We start from the raw sequence: 9687 nt of genomic DNA, 5'->3' as shown, positions 1-9687 counted from the left end.
AGAGAGATTAAAACATATGTGAATAAAATTTAAAAATGATAGATTTAGAAAGATAGGTAGGTGGATAGGGAGAGTATGCAAAGAAGATGTAAAGACACTGGAGATAGAGAGGAGAGAAGAGAAATGGTGAGATTTATTGTAGGAGAAGAGGAGAGTAGATTGGGGGTATGTGGAGAAAGATAGCTAGAGGAGGAGACAAGAATGTGGATGGAGGGAGAGAAGTAGAAGAGAAGGAAAAGTGTAAGATATATAGGTATGGTGTTAGAGTATAATGAGGGATATATAAATTAATATATAAAAAGGGATAATTTTATATTAAGTGATAATATAGAGTAATAAAGATGGATAAGGAATGTGATAGAGAGTAGGGAGAGAGGTGAATAGATAAGTACATTTTGAGGATGAGAAAGATATGCATATAAATAGATAAAGGTGTAAGTGAGAATGATATAATTAGAGATAAATAAGGATACAAATATCGAGAAGGAGAGATGGAGAGAGATATAGAGGGGATGGGAGGTTTATAAATATATAAATAGAGAGGGAGGTATATATACAAAAAGGTAGACTAGAGGCATAAAGAGGGAGAGAAACAATGATTTTGATAGAGAATTATAGAGATTTAGAAAGAGAGAGGATAAAAAATAAAGGTAGAGAAATAAGTGAAATAATGATAGAAATGAGGAGGGAGCAATGAATGAGGCTAGGATAGTTATCATATTAGAGAAATAAATAAAATTAAAATGATAGACAGTTAAGAGAGAGATATGGATCAAAGTAGAAGAAAAATGTTTTAATGTAAAATATCAACATGTTAATTGTAATTGAAATAATATTTCTTGCCAATATAGAAATAGATAGGTAGGGGTCAAGACATAGATAGTGGGGTACAAGTAGATAATAAAGAAAAATAAATAAGTTATATAACTAGAGGAGAGAAGAAGTGGAGACATATAAAGAGAAATAAATAGGTATACAAAGATGAGAGAAGAACAAGAGAGGTAAACAATAGATAATGAGATTGAAACATAATTGTTTCCAATAGGAAATGAGATAGGTAGGGAATGGGAGGTAGATAGAGAGGTAGAATTAGATAGAGAAAAAGATAAATAAGTATAAAGAGAGGAGAGAAAAAGAAAAGAAAATATATCAAGTGATGCATAAAGAGAGAGATTATATATGTATATATAGAGATTATAGGAAAATAGAGTAATTAGAGACATAAATATAGGAAATGATGCAAATGGGATACAGTGATAGAGAGATATAAGTATAAGGAGGTATGTGTATTGATAGGAGATTTAAAAAGAAAGAGATATATTGAGGAAAATAAAGAGAAGTAGATTAAATAGAGTGGGTGATAGAAAGAGTGATGCATGCACGAGAGAGAGAGAGAGAGAGAGAGAGAGAGAGAGAGAGAGAGAGAGAGAGAGAGAGAAATAAAGAAGATATGAAAGAGCCAAATATAGAAAGGTCAATAGGGAGAGCGGGGGGATGGATATATAGAGATATTGTTAAAGAGGTCTTGATTTGGATAATTTTTTGTCCTCTTCTCCCAACCCCTAATTATAAGATCTAACAAAATTCTCCAAAATTAGGAGTATACATTGTGATACTATATAACATTAAAAATAATAATTTTGCACCCTAACCATAAATCAATTATACTATATAATAAACTAAAATAATATAATATAATGAATTATAAATTAATTCTTGGGACTCATCCATCCGAATGGTACTAGTTCTCTCTCTCTCTCTCTCTCTCTCTCTCTCTCTCTCTCTCTCTCTCTCTCTTTCTATATATATATATATATATATATATATATATATATATATATATATATATATATATATATATATATATATATAGGTAGATAGATAGATAGATAGATAGATAGATAGATAGATAGATAGATAGATAGATAGATTGATAGATAGATAGATAGATAGACAGACAGACAGACAGACAGACAGACAGACAGACAGATAGATAAATAGTATGTTATATTAAAATATATAAAGAAAGTCTATACATGTTAAGCCTTTAATTTATTATAGAAAAATGTTTCACATTGAAAAATTGAAGTCATGGTATCTCTTGCTTTTGTATATATATTATGTAACATATTCTATATATATAGTTAGTTCTAATGTTTTGTTCACTCTAAACCCTTAAAATTGAAAAAAAAAAAATTACTAGGAGAAAACCTTCTTTAGAATCAAAGGAAATATTACTATGAAGATTTGTCTTCTATTTCAATTTAAATAGTTAAAATAGACCAAGAAAATATTAGTTTGGGGAAGTAGTTGGAGAGTACAAAGTTTGGAACCTTGTGCAAACTGGCCTTCTTGTAATACGCAATATTTATTTGAAAAATATTTATAAAAAACCATTTCAATATAAAACTTCAAACTTTCATGACACATTTTCTTTATATAGATACTGTACAACTTCTTTTGGTCCATATTTGTATTAGAATTTATTTATCAATTAATTTAGACTATTGCTTTGAAAATGTGAAAAGAATGAGATGTTACTTTACATGAATGCAAAAAAATTAAAACCTTTTAAAACCATTGAAAGTGCCATAAAATTTCCATATTTGAGAATTTAGGAAAAAGTAATATTTCTCTTGATTATTTTCATAATTTCTCTTGCAATATAATTTTTGAATTATATTATTATTTTACTAAATATGTAAAAATTAATTCAATAACATAATTAAAATAATGATAACTTTTTGGCAATTAATAAATTAAATATGTATATGGAGAATAAGCATATGTCACATTGGAGATCTATCTTTATTTCGCTTGTGACTAAAAATATTTCAATAATTTTTCTAAGAGAATTATCTTCATTCTCTTCTTGTTGAGTTGAATCTTCCTTAGATTGATCACTAATCATTAGTTGTGACCTTTTCATCTTATCTTGGTCATATCACTTTCCTAGTTTTATATTTTTATATGCTATATGTTAAGATCCTCAAGGTTGTTCGACTGATTGGATTGATAAAATTTATAACCAATAATAATCATCAAAGAAAACCTTACCTCTTGATATTAAATGACATAAACGATCATGGGTCTAATCTCTTGTGTGGATTTTATGAGTTCTTCAACTTCATCCATTTATATGAGTCTTATGGTGCATTATTCATCGGCAATCAAACATCTTATGAGTAAATGGATTAAATTCTCAATAATTTTTATTGGTCTTTCATCTTCCAACTAGATGAAATTATCACGGTATTGATCAACACATAATGAATCCACTCTTCTTTGAAAAGCTTTAGTAGGTTATCTAAATGAGTTAGACCCTTCATTACTAGGTACTTGAAATCTTCCTTCAACACTCTATTCTCATCACACATTTTCATTTTTTTTTTTCTGATCTCTACATTTCCTAGCTCAATAGTTTTTCATTATACAAATATTATGATATCTTCTATTAGCATCACTTAGGGGCACTAGCTTTATCAACTTCTACATGCTTTAAAGGATAGAGTTTGTATTTAGGTAGGGTATTTTCTATAATCTCAAACAATGTTGGGATAGCAATGTTCACTTCCATGGTGATCCTATGAAACCTTGTCTTAAAACTTTAATATTTCCTACAAAGTTTGTTGCTTGATTCTACCACTCAAATAGGGTTAGAAAATGCTCAATTTGATCTTTAGAAAGTACTTAACTCTTTAACAATTGATTCAGTAGATCAACAATATGCAGTCACACTTAGCTCAAGAAATCACTTTTTAAAATTATAAGGTGAAAATTTATTAGTTTTTCTTTCTTCTTTTTTTTCAAAAGCTTCCCAACATATATAAGGAAAAATCATCACCAAAAGAAATACTATTTACTGATAATAATAGTTTACTATAGTAGATAAGTTCTACCCTATTAGGAACTAAAAGTTTCAACCTTCTACATGGATCACCCTATTAGGACTGATTAATATATTGTTACATGTATCTAAAATCTCTATCAAAAAAAATCCTAGTAAGGTATATTATCCCACTATTATAGTGTTGAACTAGTTAAGGGATTTATTGATTAATCTTGTTAAGAAATACATTGCTTAAAGTATCTTAAAAACTTGTTGAATTTTTTTTTGGAAACAACCAACAATTGACTTGTAATTGCATTCTCCAACAACTCATCAGATCCTTTATGCTTTGTATCTATCAATACAATCCTTTTATGTCCTCTTGGAGATCATATCTATGATTACTCCTTGATTTTGCTACTATTCTTCAAATCAACACTTAACTCTTATCAAATATTTTTCATTATCCTTGACTTCACTTATTTAATCTTTTCCTTCAACTAGAAAACCTAATTAGGGTTCTAGATCCCTCAATTCCATTTCCAATTCAAACCTTCTCACATCTTTGAGCACATCAAATGGATCTTTCTTTGTTTGTCATTCACTATGTAGAAAATTAACTATATTTTTATTCACTAACACATTTTTAGAACTCACCAAATAAAAACTATTCACACATCCCCATAAACTATTCCATTATGCAATTTAATCTATGGAGATAGTTTTCCCATTTGTCAAGATTCACTAAATCTTGCTTCATTGTGATCACATGTCAAATTTATCAAAATTTTTATAACTTCACATGTTTACAGACTGATTGCTTATCCTATTTACCTATTCACCAATATCCGCTAGTTATCAATAGGTCTTTACCTATTGACTCTTCACTTGTTGGTCTATCTATACACTGATAAATTTTTTATTTTAGTTGACTAATAAAACTTCACATGTTTGTCTTTACCTATCTAACTTGTTTGTCATTAGTGCCTAATTCACCTATTTGTCTTTACCACTTTCTTTTATTGGTAGGTTATGCCTATTTACCTAGTGTAACTTCACAAAAATGACTTCACCTATGCAATGATTTAATAGCAATGAAAACCATATTCCAAAATCATAATCAATAACTTTATGATAATTTTATAAACAATACATTTTTCTAAAAAGTTACTGTAACATAGCAATTTAGTATTATCCTAAATGATCCTTCATATACCCACTTACTTACAAGTGCAAGCATAACTCAAATGCAGTCATAACTTCTCTTGTATTCATGGTCATATAGGTGATCCATCCATCCCCAAAAGAGCACCCTACATTAAGCAAGTTATTGTTGTTAATTAATTCTTAACTTTACAACTATCAACAAGTGCCACATAGTGGCTTGTATTTGTCAATAGTTTAAGATAGAGTAGTAAAAATAAAAATTTAATAGTTATAAGGAAAAATAAGTTAATTGTAATAAAAATATTTAATATCATTTAATTAATATTCCATTGATATTTTAATATTTGAGTAATGCTTTTAGATGGAGATTTCTAATTTTTCAAAAATGAAACATTGAAAAATTATCAATATTTAAGAACTTAATATTTTTAATTTAATCAAAGAATAATTATAATTAAAATAATTTTTATTATAATTTTATTAATGTTTTTTTTGAATTGAAAAATTATTAAATTTATTTTATCTGTATATATATATACATCCAAAATATTGCATTAGAAATAAGGTTGACTTTAACACCCAAATATATGAAATAATCAAATTAGTGTACAATGATTTTAATGATTTTATAATTTATGTATTTTTACATATAAACATTAAAAATATTTATAACTAAAACTAAGAAAATATTTGATTGGTTGAAATACAAAATATTAATATAACTAGTTAAGAAGGTGTTTTAGAGATTGATAAAGTTTCCTAAATGAAAAATTTAAAGTACAAAAATTAATAAATATTTGAGACCCTTAAATGATATTATCTGTAGCATGAGAATAATTGAAATTTGAAAAATTCAAAATGCTAATATTTTAACTTTTTATAAAATACAAAAATTGTGCCAGATAAAAAATAAAAAATACTCTCTACAATTATTCCCCATTGAAATTCTCTTGTTATCCATCAATATCTCCCATTCTTTTGTTTGGGATAACAATGGGTTCACTTAATATGTCCATCTGAAACTAGTGCCATATAATGGTTTACTACTTGTCATACTTTTAGTATAAATATAGTTTTCATTTAATAAATATATTATCGTATATAACATATTTAAAATTAATAAAAATATTATATAATATTTTTATACTAATAATATAAATAATAATATTTCTTAAAAAATTGTATAATATAAGTATATATAGTATTTTTTAATTGAATGAAAAAATTAATTTGTAAAATATAATATTAAAAATTCAAAAAAATTCAAATTATCATAGTTTGCAATTTGAGTTAAAATGATTCATCAAATCAAATCATAGAAAAGTATTTTATAGAAATTATTAAGGTAAACATCTAGCATCTAACTATGCACAAGTATAGATTTTATAATTTAAAATTACTTGAAAGGAAAAAAATTAATCACTAGTTAAGACAAGAAATGCAAAAATATCACAATAGTACTTAGCCTACGACAAGTACTAATAAATTGATCTCCTTAATTGAACATTCATATCTAATTTCCACCATATGCTGTACTTATAATAAAAATCTAAGTTTTCAATTTTAAATAATAAAATATTAAAAATATGAACCTTCAAAATATTATTATTTTAACATTTTATAAAAAAGTTGTCCTAGTTAGGAAAATCATGTTTATAACTATAAATACAAAGTTTACTCTCAAAGTTTGTGTTATGAACTTTGTACAAATGTGTATAAAAATATAATATTAAAAATGATTAACGACCTTCTAAGTCCTATTATTTTAATATTTTTCTCCAACTATTAAAAATGTCCCTATATATGCATGTGTGTGTACAAGTATCTAACCTTCTTAGAGAGGTATTTTAAATTCATTGATAATCTTAAATGAACTTTCCTATAATAATTTATAAAACTTTGTTTATTTACAATTGAAATGTCAATCATTCCAAAAAAATTTCCCAAAAAAATTCTTTTAGGCACTAATCTTAATTTCCAAAACTTACCCTATTTATGATTGAAATCTATCCAAATTATTGCATCATCCTTACCTCGTCTCTGTCCAAGGTGTTCTCATACAAGTCATTAGAGAAATGGTAGTGAAGGGAGGTAGAGTAGAGGAATTGTCTAAATGACCTTCTATCCATTTTAATATTTTTTACAAACTATTAGAAGGGTTCTAAATAAAATTATATAATATTATTTATACAAATATCTAACATTTTTTAAAGAAAGTATTTTAATTACATTGATCATCTTAAAGAAACATTATTATAATAATTTCTAAAAAATTCTCTATTTCTAACTAAAATCGAAATCACTTCAATTTTTTCCTTAAAAATGCTTTTAATTTTTACGTCAGCATTTCAAATAAACTAATTGCCTCAACCTTAATTTCCAAAAAATACGCTATCTATAATTGATGGCACCACTCTTACCCTACCTCTCAAAAACCCTCCAGATAAGGCAACTTAAATCTCATTATTTGCATTTGCCAACAGTTGAAAATGTCTTGATGTGAACCAGGGTTCTGGCACAAATCATTGGAGAAATGGAAGTGAAGGGAGTTAGAGTAGAGGAATTACATTCTCTAGACTCACAATGTCTAAATTAAGAGAGAAGATAGATGAAGGAAGCCTCTTGATGATTTTGACAGAGACAAAATCTAAGATTGAAAATTTGAAGCAGAAGATATCAATGGAGGATGAGAAGATGAGAAGTTGGAAGAGGGAGAATGAAATTAAGAAGCATAGTTTTTGTCTAACAAGGGTAAACTCAACAATGTAATTGAGAAAGTCAAGTTGGGCAAAAGAAATAAGAAATCTTGAACTATTATTACTAGTATATATATCTTAAATAAAATTTACTACATTTAAAAATATTTATATTTCTTTTATTTCCATTATTTTTTTTTTACTAACTAAGCTTTTTAGTTTAATTTCTTGAAAAATAGATTATTTTTATTTCCAAATATTATAATTTAAATGGATATTTAATAACATATTTATTAAATTATTTTCAAAATTATATTCTATTTATAATAAGATTTAAACTTTTCATGTAGATGGTTGTCAAATTTAACTTAGAAAAATAAAAATTAATATTAAAAAACTCACACCATCTCACTCCCCCATTCTACCATTGTAGAATGCCTATGTATATTTATTATTATTATGAATTTTGTAATCATACAATTTATAGTCATTAGCTCTTGCAAGAGTTTATGAAATTTGTATGTTGAACAATTATCCATGAAAATTTTAAAATTGAAAACCTACACGTGTTGTTCGTGACAAGGTAAAGAAAAGGGGAAGTACTCGAAAAGGACTTAGACAACAAAATTATATGAGAGAGGTAACGGGAAATTAGGAAAACAACGGTAAAGAAAAGGGAAAGTAGTCAGAAAGGACTTAGACAGCTGAATTATATGAGAGAGGTAACGAGAAATTAGAAAAACAATGGTAATATTGGATGGAGGCAAAAAAAACTCTTTCAGAATAAAACTAGTTAACTTATGAAAGAGTCTTGGCAATGAATTTTATGGAACTTAAGAAAAGGCACTCGATTAAAAAAATCTTAAAGTTGTTTGGTGATTTTTATCTTCTTTTTTTTATTAAAAAAAATTAAAATAAAAGATTTGGTAAAAATTTATTCTATGAATTTTTTTTTGAAATTTGATGAATATTTATTTTTTAAGCTGTTCTTTGAAATTTAATGCTACATTTTGAGGATAGTCACATATTTTAGATAAATTGAAATTTATATAAAAAAATATAAATATACATATTATTTTTCATAATTAAAATATCTTAAAAAACAATTTAAGGTCTATAATATAAATTATTTTGCAAAATTAAAAATATAAATTTGAATTCTACAAAAACTATTATTACTTTCAAAAGCAAATTTTTTAAAATGATGTAATTTGTAACACTTAATTGATTAATATATTAAATTTTTAAAAAGTACTTAGATAAACCCAATACATTAGAATAATCAAATACAACAAGATTTAATTTATTTATAAAAAATAAAATTTACCAACTACTTAGATACATCACTTTATAAATACATCATCAAATATAAGTGTTTATTACAAAATATATATTCAGATAGCACTATAATCACTGTTATTGAATTATTCAACCTTTTGAAACTATGGTATCTACTGAAAGTGAGCAACCCATGAACGAGAATTACACCCTAGCATTCACTTTACTTTTTCTTTCTGAAAAATTCCAACAATTCAGAAAATTGCCAAATTCAAGAAACCAACACTTAAATCTACACCTTTGTAAGAGTAAAAATTCAAAATATACCAAAAAACTAAAATAATGTGAATTACCTGTGTGGGTTTCCATTCTTTATCCTCAGCCATTTCTTCTCAGTGATCTGATTAAGGCACATATCCTAATGATTTGATCTCCCTCGACACAATTGTATGGAGGAATGAAGAGGCTCCAATTTAACTTCTGCTACTTTGTCTAATTTTTTCCAATTCTCAATGCGAGTACCATCTTTCATGTCTGAAGTATATGCCATGATGAAAACTATAAGAGATAGAGGAAGGGAGAAACACCATCTCAATACCACCATTGTATATAAAATAAAACATTTTAAACATTGGGTTAACAACTCCTGCAGCAGAATTCTGCTCAAAAAATTCTCTAAAAAAACTCACATAATCGGTGAAACATCTCCTACAATCC

The sequence above is a fragment of the Cupressus sempervirens genome, chromosome 5 (assembly GCF_028749045.1).
Source record: "Cupressus sempervirens isolate cs-2001-9-10 chromosome 5, ASM2874904v1, whole genome shotgun sequence".
Lineage (NCBI taxonomy): Eukaryota > Viridiplantae > Streptophyta > Pinopsida > Cupressales > Cupressaceae > Cupressus > Cupressus sempervirens.
This window is presented reverse-complemented; position numbering follows the sequence as displayed.